Source organism: Muscardinus avellanarius (genome assembly GCF_963383645.1).
Source record: "Muscardinus avellanarius genome assembly, chromosome: 4".
Classification (NCBI taxonomy): Eukaryota; Metazoa; Chordata; class Mammalia; order Rodentia; family Gliridae; genus Muscardinus; species Muscardinus avellanarius.
This window is the reverse complement of record NC_137789.1, coordinates 155,742,148-155,760,313: the sequence shown is the minus strand read 5'-3', so window position 1 is coordinate 155,760,313 and position 18,166 is coordinate 155,742,148.

Sequence of the window (18,166 nt, the reverse complement as noted above, 5' to 3'; positions counted from 1 at the left end):
CAGTCCACACCCAGCTCTGCTTCCATCCACTTTGCTCCAGGATGCCCAGCGGGCCTGGAGGAGAGCCCTTGCACCTACATTTGGAATTAGGGGCCTTTCAGGAGCCTGGAGAAGCCCTTCTTCCAGCTGTATTGTGTATGGAGGGGGCGGACGCGTGCCTGCGCCCAGGCCCCGTGTGTTTGGTGGCAGCGAGCCGCTTGTGGGCTTGGTGGTTTCCATGTGAGTTGCTCTTGCTGTCCCCAGGGAGGATCTGGTGCCTGAGTGGTTCTAGAGAAGCTGGCTGCCGGAACAGGGGGATCCCCAGGGCCCCCTGGCAAGGAACCTGTCTCCTCCCACCCCACGTCCTGTTGGAGAACCCTACCACCTGTATTTTTTGCAAACTCCTCCAGGTGGGTCTTCCTGCAGCCAGCCCAGAACCTGCCAACAGCGCGCAGACTGTCTTCCTTCAAAAACAAACCACTCCCCCAGCTCACCCACACGTTATTCAACAGCCGGCAGGAAAAGTGGCTAAAAGGAGATTTTACATAATTTGAATAGTCCCCCGAAATTAAATGGATAGCTTTGAAAATGGAGAGATACATATATTCTGCCCCACTTCTCCTTTGGTTTAAGAGGGATTTTCCACCTCCCTCAACGTCGGCAGACGTTCCTGGGGGTTTCCCTATGTCTGTTACACTTGGAGCGGGATCCGTGTGCAGATGCTCTGACATTTAACTGCCTCTCCTGACCAGCCTGCAGTGTTAATACACTGAGATGATTCTGGGCGGAGTGTCACAGCATACCGGCTGGAAAGGGAACTGTTATTACAGATTATATTTGAGTAAAATATAAACCTCTTGGTGAAGTATGCTCTGAAAATCCACATTCACAAGTCGAGATGCGCGGAGTGGGTGTTTTCAACACTGGCCTGTGAGAGGCAGCTCAGGGGATGGATTAACGAGGACCAGCGAGAGGTGCTGTTACCACCATGGGCAGATGAAGCCCGCCTGCGTGGTGGTCCACTCGCCACTGCCCATTTTCTCATTGTGATACAAATGCTCTGAGCAGACTCAAGGAGTAACACCTCCTGTTTTAGAAGTTAAAGTGAGCACATTGTGTGGCGATGCCTTTCATGGGTGAATTTATTAGTCAGTGGGCTTAGGCGAGGCTGATGCCTTACTTTCTTCTGTTCATAGAAGTGCTTTTCGTGCAGTGCCTTGTATTTAGTGACAGCTTTGTGAGACTGCAAAGCAACGTGGTTATTTCCCACTTGAGGAATTAGCAGAGCCGGACGGATGGGCTCATACACACAAATAAAGGAGCAAGGATTGGAGTGATGGTTCTCCACCTGGTGAGTGGCCGCTTAAGCCAAGCGTGGTGGCGCACACCTGGCATCCCAGGACCTGGGAGGCTGCGACTTGGGAGGATTGCGAGTTCGAGGCTAGCATGTGCTAACTTAGCAGTGAGACCTTGTTTCAAAATAAAAAGGGCTAGCTAGGGTTGTAGCTCAGAGGTACAATGTCTCTGGGTAAAAATCCTCAGCAACACACAAACACCCAAACAAAAACATAGGTTGAGTATTCAGATAACCCACTTCTAAGGAAGGGCAGGAGGGGCGGGGCAGGTGGTCTAGGAGAAGAGTTGGCCCCTTCCACGGAGCGCCCAGTAGGGTGACCTTGATAGATGTCAGTGTATATCTTCAGGTTTGTGCGATGTGCGGGGCTTCCTGGTCCCTTGAGGCCAGGGCTCAAGGGGCTTGCTCAGGACAGGCTCACTGGTGTTGGCATAACGGCCTCCTTGGGCAGGGCAGCCGTGGCCGAACTCTGGCTCTCTCGCGGGGCGTGGGGAGAGGCCTGGGGCTCCTCTGGGAAGCAGTGGCCCTTGTGTGGGAAGCAGTGGCCCTTGGGGCCCAAGCCGCTTCTTTTCAGGCTGCTTTTGGACTTAGGATAACAAAGCAATGACTTTCTGATTTACGGTGTTTATGAAGTCTAGCATACCTATCTATTTTCATATAGACATCTTAATAGAGATTAAGGACAAAATAAAGCAGAATGCCTGAGCGGAGAAAGTCCCATAAGCGGTATTGTAGTGTTAGGCAGTCTAATTATGTTTTGTGCGCTTTCCAATTAAGCAGTTATGCATTACTGGGGGAACTACCTTTTAAGAGATTTGGAAAAGCTTCATAATTTAGTAAATCATAGAGAAATGGGTGTGTAATATTTTAGGCTTTGGGTTTGGTTTACACATGTTACTTGACAAGGAAATTTTTTTCAGGAAATTAGGGCCGTAACATTGAGGTGGATGTTGCCTTTGAGGAAGACGGAATAGAATAGAGGTCCTACTGTGTGCTGGAGGTGGAGGTGGATGCTGGGAGGAACCTGGGGTTTACCCTGAATTAGAACAGAGTAGGAGTGAGCGGGTGTGCCAGAGGAGAGTGGGTCACCCCAGGCCCAGGGGTCACAGAGGGGCACCCTCTGAACTGGAGGACATGCCCTCTGGCCCCAGCTTCCCCTGAGGACCAGCCGGGACCCTGGCAGGTGACCCCAGCTCCCAGGCACTTGCATCCTATGGGTGAGGGAGGGAGAGGTGAGTTCCGCAGTGTTCTCTGGTGTAGGTCCTTACTACGTTTATCTCTTTGTGGGGTAAAGAGATAAAGGTGTGGGGCAGTGGGAGGTCCAGAGGGCAGAGGCCCCTGGGCTGCTGTGAGTTCTGACTTAGCTTTGTGGGTAGAGCTGGGCAGCTCAGAAGTTACTGCCCCCAGCATGGCATATTAAAGCAGTGCCCTGGGAAACTGACTTGGACTAAACCCAGGATGGGTGAGATGCAGCCTGGTTGGGCTGTGGACAGGGAGAAGGTGGTGGCATCGAGGTCTGCGTGTGGTGGTTGAGTAGTTGGCAGTGGGACGTTTGTTGAGTTTTATGTGGATGGGAGCAGGAGGTGAGCTCGTCTGTGTGTGTGGTGCTGGGGATTGAACTAACGGACGTTTTACCTCTGAGCTACATCCCCAGCCCTATTTTATCTTTTTATTTGGAAATAGGGTCTCACTAAACTCTGGAGAGCCTAAGTTAACCGAGGCTGGTCTTCAACCTGTGATCCTCCTGTCTCAGCCTCCAAGTACCAGGACTAGAGGTGTGACCCACCATGCCCAGCCAAGCTTGGTTTCGCACCACTGTGCAGAGGATTGTTCTGCTGACAGTCAGAATGTGTGTCTGGGCTGGCTGCCGCCTCTGGAGCATCTGAAATCCCATAGGGGGCAGCGCTCATGGGGACTGTGGGATCAGGAGGCCACCAGTAGCAGGAGTAGCAGGCGGAGGTGCCCCGAGAGGGCTGCCACACCTAGGCCTGAGAAGTTTCCTCTGGAGCCATGAGTAGATGGCCTGAATCGCCCAGCCACAGGATTCGAGGATGCCCAGGCTGGCAGGCCCTGGCAGAATCGTCTGAGTTTTGGCAAGGTTCCTGGTACCCTTCCTTAATGGAAACTGGGTGTAACCGCTTCTGGGAGGTAAATGCTGTGTGCCAGGTGCTGCCCCGGGCCTTTCGAGGACCTCCCATCTTCCAGAAGAGAGCCCTGAGGGCAGGGAGGCGTGACGAGTGGGGCTGCTTGCTCTAGGACTGTGGTACAGGTAAGTCCTGTGGCCCCAACACGTTTGCCTACGCCCATGCATCTCTAGTTCCGCTACCCCTGGGCACGCTCCTGCGGGGTGCCAGGCTTTCACGGTCTCTTTTGCCCTCTTTTCCCCATGGAGGACATCTACAGGGGGAATGGGGTCACAGCAACCTCTGAGAGAAGGAACCAGCGGGCTTGTCCTGGCCGGCCCCACCACGCTGGCTCCCTGGGCTCTGTCCTCCACACCATTGGCCAAGGACCTGTCTGGCCAGACTGGTAGCTCAGAGGGGCTGCTGGCCAGCCCCGCATGCTGTCCCAGACCTGCCCAGAAGGGGCGGGGCTCGACTCTAGGGTGGCCAAGGTTCCAGCCGCACAGTGACAGTGGTGCAGACTCTAGCAACTCAATTGGCCTGGGAGCCCACCTTGCCTTTCTTTAGAACAGAGATGTCATTGGGTTTGCAGTTGGGCTGCAGGGGAGGGGGTAGGGGGCTAAATGTAATCGAAGAGCAATTAAGGAAGGGTACTCCAGGGGAATTCATTTCTCATTTCCTGGCCACTAAAATACCAGAGGTAAAATGGTTTTCCCTAACAAAATTGCTTGAAGTGTAATTGCCTTTCAGGGAAGACTGTCCATGTGTTCATCAGTGCCCCTGCCACTGAGGCTGGCGCAATGCTCTTTTGGGTCTTGAGTTTTCTAGAAAATTTGCTGGGGCTGGGGATGCAGGGCCAGTGGCCAGCAGCTGGAAAGGCCCCGTAGCTGCAGAGGAACTTCACAGTTTAATAATGTGCAAGGAAAGTCAGTTACTTCTACTTGTTTTTTGAGGGAAACCAACTTTTAAAATTTAACGTAGATAAAGTTTATATCCAGTAAAACTCACCTGTTTAGCCTGCAAATCTGTAATTTTTGTTTCTATATTGTGTGGTACTAGGGATTGCACGTAGGGCTTTACATATGCAAGCACTGGGGTAGCTCAAATTTTAATTTTGAGACAGAGTCTTACTAAATTCCCGAGGCTGAGCCAGGTGTGGTGGCGCACGCTTGTAATCCCAGCATTTGGGAATCTGAGATAGGAGGATCACAGTTTGAGGACAGTCTCAGCTACTTAGTGAGGCTCTTTGCAACTTAGTAAGACCTGTTTCAAAATAAAGAGTAAAAAATAGGGCTGAGGCTGGGGCTTAGAGGTAGAATGCCTCTGGGTTCCATCCCCAGTACCGGGAAAAAAACCCACAAAAACTAAATTCCCCAGGCTGGCCTCACATGGGATCCTCCTGCCTCAACCTCCCGCATAGCTAGGATTACAGGCCCTCAAACAATGCTGCAGATTTTGAAAAAGCAGCTATTTGGTTGCAAAGCCAAGTCCTTAGCTAGGTAGAATTCCCCGGTCCATTTGCGTCTCCTTCACACCATCCCTGGCCAAGTGGTTCCTCTCTGAGAGTGGAGCCAGTCTCGGGAGTTTGGAGGTCACTTGGTGCTCCTGTGTGAGGCCAGGTCTTTCTGGAGCAGCTGGAACGTGTAAGGATTGCGCGTGTCCACAGGATGGTTTGGTTCCAGCAGGTGAACTTGCCTGGGTGACCTCTTGCCAGGGGCACCTGGGATGCCTGACACTCACGGACCCTGGCACAGAGATAGGTCACTCCAAAGGCAGGCACTGCAGTCTGAGTCTGGCCTGATGCCCGGCTCAGGCAGGAGTGAGTAGTCTTGAGAGCCCCTCATGCCCTGGTGCACCCGAGGCCATAGCCCCCGGGTTCTCTGGGGACACGCACACAGCTGCTCGCTGCCTCTGCGGTGTCCTACCAGCCCCTCTTGGAAGAGCCCGGAACAGGTGTCTGTTCCCACGGCCACAACTGCTGGTCACAGATCCAGAGGGACTGCAATGACCGCCAGGCTACTGGCTTCTCTCTGGGGGGCCGGCCTGAGCTGCTGTGACTGTTCCTGTTCCCAGGACTCCTGGGCAAGCACTGGACGGGTAGGCCCTTGATCCTCCTTTATTTTCTAAAGGTAGAGGCCAGCTAGGCGTGGTGGTGCATGCTTGTAATCCCAGTACTTGGGAGGCTGAGACAGGAGGATTGCAGGTTCATGGCCAGCCTCAGCTACTAAAGGTAGTAGCCAACCACCTTCCTGTGTCAAGAGGAACCCCAGAACCTTCCTGGTGGGGAAGGTCCGCCGCTCTGAGGCCAGTCCCGTGTTGGAGCACCTGGGTTGGCGCCCCATGGAGGCCTGTCCTGTGCCCCACCCTGATGAGTTCTGCACCTATGAGGTGCCCTTGGTCCTGCTGCACCCTGGGGTGGGAGCTACAAATGACTCCTTTGTAGTTTTTAGTGTTCTCTTTCTTTTGGTTTGTTTGGGGGAAACCTTATGAAATGTCTCAGGATTTTAAAAACTGTTTACTGGGACCAGGCATGTCTGTAATCCTAGGAGGACCAGAGGCCAAGACAGAAGGATCAAAGGTTCAAGACCACCTGTAGCAACTTAGTGAGACTCAGCAACCTAGCAAGACCCTGTTTCCAAAAGCAGAAAAATAAAAAGGGCTGGAGTGTTGTAGCTCCAAGGAAGAATACTTTTGTGTTCAACCACCCAAAAAAAATCTCAGTGCCATAAATACACATGTGTACATACAAAATACATATGTATGTAACCGTTACTAGCTGTGGATTGCTGTATTTTTTAGCTCTTTGGTCATTGCCAGAAATGTCCTTTCAGGGTTCACGATTGGCCCTCCGTTGTTCAGATGCGTGTAGGACAGGTGAGGTGCTAGCCATGGGGGCTGGCGCCTCGGTGGCCTTTTCAGTGGCCACGTGGTGTCCTGTGTGTGTGCATGTGCTGTCTGAGAACCCCCAGACCCAAAGGGACCCTGACTTCTGGCCTGTGATTCATGTCTATGCGTGTCTGAGCTACCATGCGGTGAGGGTAGTGGGCATAGATGTGCTCATAGGACTTGGGGTGTGTGAGGGCAAGGAGGGTGTTCTAGTCAAACCCTGAAGCCTGGGGTTCATAACTGAAAGGTGGCTGCTGCAGAAGGCTCCAGGGGCCGGGGGCCAGCGCTGCTGCTGGAAGTGGTGGTGTGCAAAGTGCGTGGCCGGCCTCCTGTCCGCCCCCCGGCAGCTCCCACACCGGCAGACCATCGCCACTGCTGCCTCTGCCTTGACAGCAACTCCTTCTTCTGTCCATGGTCAGCGGAAAAACTTGCCCGTGTGCTGGAGTTTATTCTGGGAAAAGTTGACTGCTGGATTTGGTCGATAAGCGGAAGCGGGAGGGAACTTCTGATTGTGATGGCAGCCCAGGTGTACGCACGTGTCATGCCCATCAAGTTGTGCACGTTGACTGCAGCTTTATACCTCAGTGACGCTGTTTAAACCCTAAGGAGAAGTGCTTTCCTGGCGTCGAGGGTATCAGCAGAAAGCATATTAAAGTACTGTGTCCCCAGCAATGAGAGGAGCCACCTCCTCATGTGGTCAGCACCCCTGCGCTCGCCCCACTCTGCGAGGGTGAGGGCCGTGGGGCAGAGGCGGGCCTGCCGGTGTCCTGGACACAGTGCCTCCCAGCCCTTCTTGGGGCTCCACTCCTTCCCACTCTGAGTGGGTGGAGCCACCTGACTGAGGGAAGGGAGATGACAGCCACCCAGCCGGGCTTGCTCCCCAGAGCTGCCTGGCTTGGCTGGGGCTGGGCTGGGGCTCAGGCCTGAACTGGGGTCACACGGGGTGTCTGCGGTGGAGGAATGCCAGGACAGCGATATGCTTGGTCGGATCGCTGTTTGACAGGAGCCTTTTCTAGCAAAGTCTCTCTCTTCCTTCGCTAGACTGTTTGATATGCCCTGAGGAATAATAATAATAACAATTTATTGAGTGCCAGCCATGTGCCAAGTGAGGGAGGAAATAGGAATGTGTCCGACGGCCCATTGGCACAGGTCCTGCACCCTGTATCTGAAAGGTCTGGGGCCCAGAGTGTTGAATTTGATACTTCTCAGGTTTTGGTGTAGGTATGTGTGTTGCAATGAGATCTCGGGGAGGAGACCCAAGTCTAAACACAGAATTTGTGTTTTATGTGTACCCTATACACAGAGGGCACGGTGGTTTTGCACGCCTGTTCCACACCTGTCTCGTCCTATTGCACCTGAAGCGCAGCTTCGTGGTGGGGACGTTTTCAGGAGGCCGCACTCCTGAAAGGAGTTCTGGGTTTGGGGCACTTCGGGCGCCGGTCTCAGGTTGGAGACACTAATGTGCAGGGCAGGCGGGCGCGGGGGCTCCGCCACACAGTGCTTTGGTGGATTTTTGATGCAGGATGGAACGTCAGCAAGACTTAAATGAGAAAGCCGGTTACTTTGTACAGCTAGCAGTCTGCGTGAAGGGACCGGTATAAGCCAGTGCGTTCTTTAGCCCTGTGTCTTGCCCCCAGTGGTCCAGGCCACAGGGTAAAGTTACTGGCCCCAGCAGAGTACACACTTGTTTTACATTTGAGTAGTGGTTTGCTGGTCTCTTTTTTTTCCCCCCAAACCTTTGGCTTGGAGAAATTTTCCCTTTGGTTATGGTAATTATCCTTTCCTGATATGTAAATTGATTACACCAGCTCTTTCAAGCCTGGCTCATTTGATTATCCACAAGTCTCCTTCTGCCTCTTATTTAAACTTATTTTTAGCACAGTCCTTGAAGCCCCAGTGTGAGACTGTCCCATCTGAACTGCCAGAGGTCGTTCTCATGAGCCTCATCAAAGGTCTGCCTCATTACAAGTCCTGGCCTGCTGGCCTGGCAGGGACAGGCCTGCCACGGGAAGCCTGGGTTCGCCCGGGACAGTCTTAAAGCGCAGATACTCATCGGCTTGGGGATGGGAGAACCTGATCTTAATTGCCTGAACCACGACCGGGGGTCCTCAGAGATGGAGATTCTATATTGGCAGTAGCCTAGCACAGGTGTCAGGAGGGCCTGCCACCAACCTGTCCCGGATTTTGTTTCCTAGGGTGTTTGTGCAGGGCATTGCAATGGCTTCCTCCAGAGAGAACTGAGGCTGTGGTTATTTTATTTATTTAGGTGGTACTGAGGTTCCTGGAAACCCTTCTACCTCTGAGCTATGCTCCCAGACCTATTTTTATACTTTTTTTTTTTAATTTGGGAACAGGGTCACTTAAGCCAGCGCGTCTGGCTTCGAACCTGTGCAATCCTTCTGTCTCTGCCTCCCAAGCGCGGGGATTACAAGCATGCGCCACCACGCCCAGAGAGGCTGTGGTTATTAATAGGAATATCCCAGGCCCTAGTTTTGAAACGAGTCAACATTGGGGGTTTTTGAGTAGCATGGCTGGGTTATGGGGTGCAGAGTATCCCCTCTGGTGCATCTACTCAGCCTCTTCTCTGAGGCCACAGGAGTGAGTGCAGCTCCGGTGGACTCCGGATGTTTTCTGAGCTTTACCTCCATAAGAATACAATCGTTTTGGTGCTTGATTTGATTTGTTTGCTAGAAGATTAGTACAAACGCAGGAAGGAACAGGAATTGTGGTGGAGACGATCGCTCAAGGCTGGCAGCAGGTTATTTACAGATTTTTTTTTTTTGCTGACGGTCCTTGTTTAAAGGAATTCCCTGCGAGATTTATGAAGCCCTTCCAATTTATTGTCTTTGCAAGTAAGGTAAGCAAATAAATACATTATTCTATTTTATTATAAACACAGCCAACGTGAGATTAAAAATAAGAGGAAACCAGCTTCATTTTTCCACCAAGAGTGTTTCAGGAATCTGGAACGCATCTTGGAAAGGTTTTTTGTTTTGTTTTTGGCTCGAGCCCACCATGCATCTAAAGGATAAAGTCTGACCCCAGATGTCAGATGCACTGCTCACCATCCTCGACTGCAGCGGGCGGGGTGGGGAGGATGGCAGGAAGCCAGGCCGAGCATCCAGAGACTCTGCTCCGCCTCTGACCCCCTCTCCACAGGCCTGCGTTACACCGCTGTGTAAAAACGCCATTCTGAACAAATTGTGAACTTCTCTTCCTACAGACTTCTTCCTATTACCTTGGTTTCCCTCCACCCCATACACCTTACATCTCTTCTCTGGTGGTTGTTGGTGCTTCTGCTATTGTGGTGAACAGTGACAGGTGTGTGGAGATCCAGGTGGGAAATGTAGAGGCTTAGGTAAAAGTATAAGCAGGAACAAGCGGGGCATGGTGGTGCACGATTGTACTTCTTGTATTTACTTGGGAGGCTGAGACAGGAGGATTGCAGGTTCAAAACCAGCCTCAGCTACTTAGTGAGGTCCTCTGCAACTTAGCAAGACCCTGTTTCAAAATAAGAATAAAAAGCCAGGCATGGTGGCTCACGCTTGTAATCCCAACATTGGGGAGGCTGAGACAGGAGGATTGTGGTTTGAGGCTAGCTTCAGCTACTTAGGCCCTTTGCAACTCAGTGAGACCTTGTTTCAAAATAAAGAATAAAATATAGGGCTGGGGGTGTAGCTCATGTAGAATGTGCCTGGGTTCAGTCCCCACTACCAAAAAAAAAAAAGCAGAAACAAGAGACATCGTGGTAGATGAATATCCCCTTCCCCGGCAGTGACACATCCCTGCAATCCCAACAATTGAGAAGGCAGAGGCAGGAGGATGGTAAGTTTGAGGCCAACCCTGGCAGTTTAATGAGACCCCATGTCAAAGGAAGAAAGAGCTGGGGGTATAACTCAGCGGTAAAGTGCCCCGGGTTGCAGCAGCTCAGTCCTAGCAGGGAGGTTTGGGCAGGGAGCTCGCGCTTGTCTCCTGCTGTTGCTCCGTCCCATCCTGCCTGGAGCCCACTTGGACTCCCGGGCCCTCTCCATCAAGGAATATCCCGTTTCTGTTCTGGAAGAATGTCTGTTTTCGCCTCTACACGTCCCTGGGCTTTCAAAGCTGGTGGGGGGGGGGGATTAAGAGTCAGTCTACTGGGTGGTGCTTGTGACAGACTGAGAGGCTCGGCCCCCCAGGCCCCGGCATGTAGTGGGCGCACAGGGAGGATCAGGGAATTGCCTTCTTTGCAAGAGTTGTTTCAGGAGCAGGTGAGGCCGGGCAGGCACAGATTCCTGTGAGCGTGCGCTGCCTGCGGACTTCTCTCCACTCACTTCCAGCAGTGTCCGGCCTGTGGCCACTAAGGGAACAAACCTTTACCTCAGGGCCAGTGAGTCGCTGGCGGATGGCACCGCAGTGGGGTCCACATTGTGCCCGGCACACGCCTGACCAAGTCCTGCCCAGAGGGCACTGGGCAAGCAGAAGAGGAGATGAGGGCGCTGAGCCTGGCAGTAGGGGGGATGGGGGCCTGGGGTCCCATCCATGCACCTTGAGGTCAGGAGAGGCCTCTTCCAGGAAGTAGGCTGCCCGTTTTTATTTACTTATTTATTTTTGCTGTACTGGGGCTTGAGCCCTGGGTGAAGGTCAGCCTGGGCCTCTGCCTGCTGTCTTCAGGCTCGCCCCCTGTCTGCCTGCCTCCCTCTGCCCTGTCCTCCTCCTCCCTGGACTAGGAATCGCCCGTGGAGCGTCCCAAGGGGCCGAAGTGCAGCCGTGCGTTCGCATAGGCCGTTAGTGGTCTGGGAAGAGACTTGCCTACTGGGGATGGAACCCAGGGGCATTCTACTCCTGAGCTACACCCCAGCCCTATTTTATTTTTTACTTTTGAAACAGTCTCACTAAGTTGCTAATGCTGGCCGTGAACCTGTGATCCTCCTCTCAGCCTCTCAAGTCCCAGGATTCCAGTGCGCACCACATCTGGCTTGCCTTCCGTACCTTTTTTGTTGTTGTTGTTGTAGAGGATGGAACCCAGGGACAGTCTACCTCTGAGCTACACCCCCAGTCCTATATTTTAGTCTTTTTATTTTTGAAACAGGGTCTCATTGTGAAGGGCCTGGCTAAGTAGCTGAGGCCGTCCACAAACTGCAATCCTCTGGTCTCAGCCTCCTGAATACCAGGGTTATAAGCATGCACCACCATGCCCGGCCCTTCCATACTTAAAAGTTCCTGGAGATTGTAGTTGGCAAGCTGGTGCAGAGCCCCCCTCAGCTGAGGCCACTCTACTGCCTGCCTCTGCCAGGGCCGGGAGGCACAGGCCAGACGATTTGGGGAGCTCTAACCTCCACGTCTGGCATGAGCGAGTACGGGCTGCCCTGGGAGGCTGGTGTAGATAGGCGCGCCCGTCCTGTGGGGCCAGGTGTAGGAAACTCGGGCTGCGCATTCAGGAGTGCGGCCTGGCTTCTCATCTACAGGTGAGAGCCATCTTTCAGGGCTGTGTCAATTGCTTAAAAAAAAGTGTGATTAGCTGTGTAGGATGAGGTAGCTGCCGGGTACAGGAAAGCCGGTGTCTCAGCCCCTGGAGTGGGAGATCTGGCAGCAGCAGAATTTTCCTCCCTTAGTCCCAGGATAGCTGGAAGGAGAGAGCAGCTGTTGCCTAGGAAACCCAGCCAGAGGGCTGGACTCCTGAGTGGGGAGTGACCCTGTGAGTTGATGGGTAGTGAGAGTCACAGGATAGGACTTTGCAGGGTGTCTCACAGGAGCCCAGGACCGCGTGTGGAGCCCCCGGGTGGGAATTCTTGGCCTCCAGAGGCTGGGGTGGGTAAGGGGACATGTCCTGTGGCTAGGAGGGAGCCGGGTGCAGGGAAGGCATTCCTTTGCCAGCACCCATCTAGCTGCTCCCCTCCCTCAGCCACCTGGCATCCAGGCCGCTATGGGGCATCAGAAGAGAAGGAACAGATTTCCAAACTGTGTGGTCGGTCTAGTTGGCCCTCAGAGGGGTTTCCAGCGGCTGATTGGACAGTAGGATTGTGGTCCCTGCCTGGGGTTACCTGGATCAGCCCCAAGCTCAGAGCTGGAGCCATACCGACTGCCGCTCTTGCCCAGGGCAGAGAGGGGGCTGGTAGCCGAGGGGCGGGCACCCCCCACCCGGTGCTCCGTGCTGAAGCCGCCTAGTCAGCCCGCGCCGCTGCGCAGGTGGTCAGTGGCTTCTACTGGGCACACCTGGACTGCTTTACGGCTGTGAACTCTCTGGCACGAGGCCCTCAGAGCCTGGGAGTTAGGAGTGATAGAAGGGTTCCCTGTGGCCCGGCTGTTCTGTGAGTTTGTTAAGGGCCCGGGCGCTTTAATCTGGTGGTGGGGCTGCCTTCCTGGCTCATCCTCGGCGCAGCATGGGGGCGGTACGTCTGGGCATTTGCTCCTTCCTATCAGGTGCTTTTCAAATTTGATCTGCGTTGTGGTTGTTTGTTTTAAACACATTTATGTCCTTTCCTTTTTGGAGCCAAACTTGAGCACTCATGCAGAACAAGGCAGGAAAACACCACCATTCACCTACTTGAGTCTTAGAGCCCAGGCTGAGGGGCGCCTGCCTGGCCCTCGGCAACCCGTCCCCACACACTGAGTTCAGTAGGATGGAGGCTTTGCTGTCCCCAGGCTCACAGGATGGAGGAGAGGTGTCATTAGGCCTTGGGAATCTAAAAACAACTGGTGGAATTGTTCATGTTGGTTTATTATTTCCCAGGTCAAAAAAAAAAAAAAAAAAACCATGTCATTTCAAAAGACCTGTCCAGTCTTTTTATAGTGATTTATAGTTTACAGTCATGTTCAAATGTGGTCTAATTATAGCTTCCAAACAACAAGCCTCTGTTTTCAGATGGAGGAAAGGAGACGCTCAGATGCAGCGCCTGCTCAGACGCCCCTCAGCAGAGGCAGCCCTGCCCACATTCCCCGGGGCTACCATCATCCCCGGCTTCTGCATAAACAGCCCGGGCATGGCACACTTGGGTTTGCTCCTACTTCTTAGAACCCTTTGCTGAGGTTGCATCTTGGGTATCACTTTCAGGTGGTGATGAGATTAAGGCAGATTGAAGGATTGGTGGGCAAGGTGAGCAGGGCCCCAAGGAGCTCATGCCCACCTGAGCCTGCCTCGTATCACCTCTGGATGCTTGCCAAGCTTCCTGCTAACGTCGAGGCAATCTGTGCTTCATGTCGTGGTGAGATGGTGCCCTGGCCAGCTGGAGGTCTGTGTGTCATCTTGGCGTGTGCGTGCAGACCCATGCGTTGTATGTTTACCTGCGTGCACCAGACACCTGCTGTCAGAACGTGCCTGGCAGTTGAGGGCTCCTGGTTGCTTCAGCCCTACCTAGTCCAGCCCAGGGCCGAGTTCAGGTGCGGGTTCTGAGCAGACCTAGGTGTGGAGGTGCCTATTGTGGCTTTTTTCTTCTCCCAGTACCTGCCACTTGGTGGAAAGAGCTTGCTTCCTGGAGGAGCTGTTGTCCTTAGCTTCATTTTGCACCATACCATTAAAAATTTTTAGAGTGTTTGCTTGATTTGTGTTTATTGAAACTAAATTCATTAGGATGATGTGAAAATAGCGCCCCACTGTTTAGCAAATCAGATTCTTGTGTTTGGTATTTTCGTACATCATCTGTTCTCACTTGAATGTTGTAGAATTTGTTGGTAAAGTGTTAAGCAGATGAAAATCCGTACTTCAATGGATTTTTTTTTAATTCAAATGTGTTGGTAGATATTATTATATATTCAAGGTGCTTGACTTGCCACTTGGATCAAAATTCATATGATGTTAGAATCTCCAAGCTGGGCTTTGTCTCTTGAGTCTTGGTGGCCAGGAAGTGGGCTCTGGGGGCTGGACCCCACACTGGGTGCTGAGCCGGGCAGCTGGAACCCCTCCCCCACCGCCGGCGCTGCCAGCTGTGTACCTCTGGGAGCCCTAGGTCCTTATTTGTGAAATGACAGTCGTTGTTTCAACAAAGTTATTGGAGGACTAGTGGAAGTGTGCGCCCACAGCCCTATGTTTTATTCTTTATTTTGTAACAGGCTCTCACTGATTTGCAAAGGGCCTCACTATGTAGCTGAGGCTGTCCACCAACCGCGATCCTCCTGTCTCAGCCTCCCAAATGCTGGGATTACAAGCGTGCGCCGCCACACCTGGTTTATTTTCTTTAGTAGCTGAGAATGCTGGTCTAGGATGCAGCTGCATTGCACATTTATTTGATGGGCATGAAAGTACTTTGTAGACTTTTGAGTTTTACAGTATGGCTTTGTAAACAAAAGGACAGCTCCTTTTTTTTTTTTTTTTTTCCTTTTCTCTTTTGAGACGAGGCCTTCCTATGTTTCCCAGGTTGATCTTGAACTCTTGGACTCAGCAATCCCTCCACGGCTTCCCGAGTGCTGGGACTACAGGTGTGCCCCAGTGCCTGGCTGTTCTCCATTTCTTACTTGGTCAGTGGAAGTCCAGGCATGACTGGACTTGTCTTTTGTTTCAAGGCAGTGTGGCAAGAAAAAAAAAATAGCAGACGGATTTGCAGTATGTCATTTCCAGTTCCGTGCAGTGGTTGGGTAAGGCAGGATCCTGCGCTGGGAAGGCTGGGCTGGGGTAAGGCAGGATCCTGCGCTGGGAAGGCTGGGCTGCAGGCTACTTTCCTGTTTGGAGCTGGAGATGGAAGGTTGAGTATGGGGGAGAGGACCAGGTGTCAGCAGAGGTCCCTGCCTTCCTGCCATCCCTGGGGACTCTGCTTGAGTGGCACAGCTGCTCGAGGGCCTCTGGAATGTGGATGGGAGTGTGTGTCACTTCTTGGCAGAAGCAGTTAAGAAACCAGTAGGCCTTACCCAGTTTTTCTTTGTCAACTGTGCATGGAAAATCCAGAGAATGCTAGAGGCAGGGATGCCAGAATCCCTGTGGGGCAAAGTGACCCACCCATCAACAATACTATCCTGATTTTGTGATGGAGGAATACATTTCTGTGGTGTTGAGCTGATACTTTTTCATTTTTTCCCCTGGTACTGGGAATTGAGCCCAGGGACATTCTACTTTAACTATACCCCAGCCCTTGTTTTAAACATTTTAAATAGGGTCTCATTGCCAGAGGCTTGCTTCAAACTTGTGAGCCTCCTACCTCTGCTTCCCAAGTAGAAAATGTATTAACATAACTGGTGATGTGTTTAAGTAGTTGATCAGCTACTCAGTCCCACTCTGCCCCCTCCCCGGCTCCCGCTGCTCTGCTCCGGTGAGAAGGTGCACGCCGCTGGTCGCCAGCCTCCACTCCTTCCTGGCTGTGACTTCTCCATCACTTATTCATTATTCATTGAGTCCTGTAATTCCATTCCTCCTCCTCTCCCTCGGCCCCAAAGCCTACTGAGTACTATCATCTAAAGTCTTTGGATTCGGCCAGGGGGCCCTAGCATTGCACTTTGTCATCAGTTACCAGTTACCCTAGGCTTTGGAGAGGTCACGCACAGATCTGGGGGTGTAATGTCGCCTTGGTGACTTGGCACGGGGGGCCATGAAGATGCTCCCCTGGTGGTCCTCTCCTGAGGGTTGGTGGCCTCACCTGCTGAGTGCCGAATGCAACACTGGAATCCAGCACCACCTGTGCGGACGCCTGCGCTCCCTCGGGCTGCTCCAGCGACCCTCCTTCCCAGCCTTGATTTCTTCCATGCTCCACAGACCCGACCGTATCTGCCATCACCACCCTGTGTCCCCAGCCTTCTGTGGCCCCCCAAGACATCTTTGGTTTGGGCCTCTGTTTTTGCAGGACCTGAGCTGACAACACATTGTACCTTGTATAATTGGGCCAGAGGGCTGATGCCCAGGAATGGCTTCCGGTTCGGACAGCTAGCCAGTTCCTCTTCAGGGTTGCAGTTGGCCAGCCTTGAAAGTGGGGAGCCCAGAGCAGGATTCCGGGCAGATCCTGCTTTTATCGTGCGTCTTCGCCGCCTGGGTGAAGCGGAGGTGATGTAAATGGAGTGGGTGCTGCGCTGACCTCTGAGCGCACGTGCACTATATTTACCCGGGAAGTTGCATGTATTTTCTGAACTTAATACTTTAAAAGCCTGTTGGGTGAGGAGAGGCTTGTGAGGACTGCCCGCATGCGACGCGCCCTGGCGCTCACCTTTGGGTTGAGAAGCTGCGTCTCACAGCAGCCCTTCAGTCACGCCGGCCGATCGAGCCGAGGCAGTAGTTTTGCTGTTTGGGGCCTGTGCTGTGCCTCCGGCAGACCTTGGGGAAAGGGCTTAGCACCCCCATGGCTCCCTGGCCCCCTCAAAGCTTGTGGAGCCTGCACGGTCCTGGGCTTGTTAAAAGCTTGTGGAGCCTGCACGGTCCTGGGCTTGTTACTCCAGTGGCCCTGAGGTACGGGGTCTCCTCGGGCCTGGTGGGAAGCACACGTGGCCTTGCTGCGTGCCACGCAGGCTGTGGTTGGGGACTCCCGCCAGGTGTTTTGTGTGTGAGTTCCAGAGACAGGGCAAGGAGCAAAACCTACCGAGGGGTGGTAGTTCCCAGGCTTAGCTTTCTGCCGCCGCCGCCGGCTCCCTCAGCAGCGCGTCCTGGCTGTGCTCAGATACTGGCTTCCCCCGAATCCTTAGGTGCGCACCTCACTCCTGGAGCGGGACTGTCGGTGGCTCTTTCGTTTTCCTTTGAGCTAAAACATAGAGAAAAGCAGGAGGGGTGGAGTGGAGATCTGTGGGGAAGGGGACACGAGGAAATACGAAGCAAGCAGGTGGTCCTCGGCATGCCAGTCCTGAGCTCTGGGAGGTGCACCCCAAACCCATGGAGATCCCACCACATCCCTCGGGCCAGCCTTGGTCACCTTAGGCAACCAGTGCTTTGCTTTGCTTTCTGTTTTGCGGTACTGGGGGTGGAGCCCAGGGGCATTTACCTTGGAGCTACACCCCCAGCCCATTTTTTATTCCTTATTTTGAAACAGGGTCTCACTGAGTTGCAAAGGGCCTCTAAGTAGCTGAGGCTGTCCGTGAACTGCGATCCTCCGGTCTCAGCCCCCAGTGCGGGGTGCCACCACGGTCTCAGCCCCCAATGCGGGGTGCCACCACACCTGGGTCTTTTGCATTTCTAACATGGCTATTCTAGACTTCCCTGTACAGTATAATATACAAACACACAGTGTGTATATACAATAGAATACGTGCATATATTGCCATATATGCCTTTTTTCCTAAAGCTTTTTTCAGTCAACAGTATCTTCAAGATAGCAAAGCACGTCGGCCTGTTTCTTTACCTCTGAGTGACACTCTGTTGACTGAATCTGGCACACCTGTTGATGGACACCCAGACGGTTTCCAGCCTTTGGTATCCCGAACAAAGTTGCTGCGCAGCGTTCGCCAGCACATCTTTTGTGGACATATGTTTCTATTTCCTTGGGGGAATCTCTAGGTATGGAATTGCTGGGTCTTTGAGTAGCTGGATATTTGGTTTCATAAAGAGGTTACAGCATTTCACGCTTCCACTAATCGCGATTTTAAATCTCCTCTTCTTTCTCTAGTACTGGAGATTGCACTCACAGGGGCTTTCTACTTCAGAGCCAGGCTCCCCTAAGCCCTATTTTATTTTATTTTTTATTTTGAAGCAGGATCTCTCTAAATTGCTGAGACTAGCCTTGAACTGAGATCCTCCTGTCTCAGCCTCCCAAGTCCTGAGATTACAGGTGTGTGCCACCACGCCCAGCTAGAGCCTTTCGTAAACAACTTGTTCAGAGCTTTGGCTCTCTGCCTGGGTGGAGCAGTGGGGTGGGAGGGCAAGTGGGCCGGAACCCCACTCCGGGTTCCCTCAAAGTCAGGAGTGTGTCTTGTGGCCACTGGTTTCTGGTGATCCTGGCTCTAT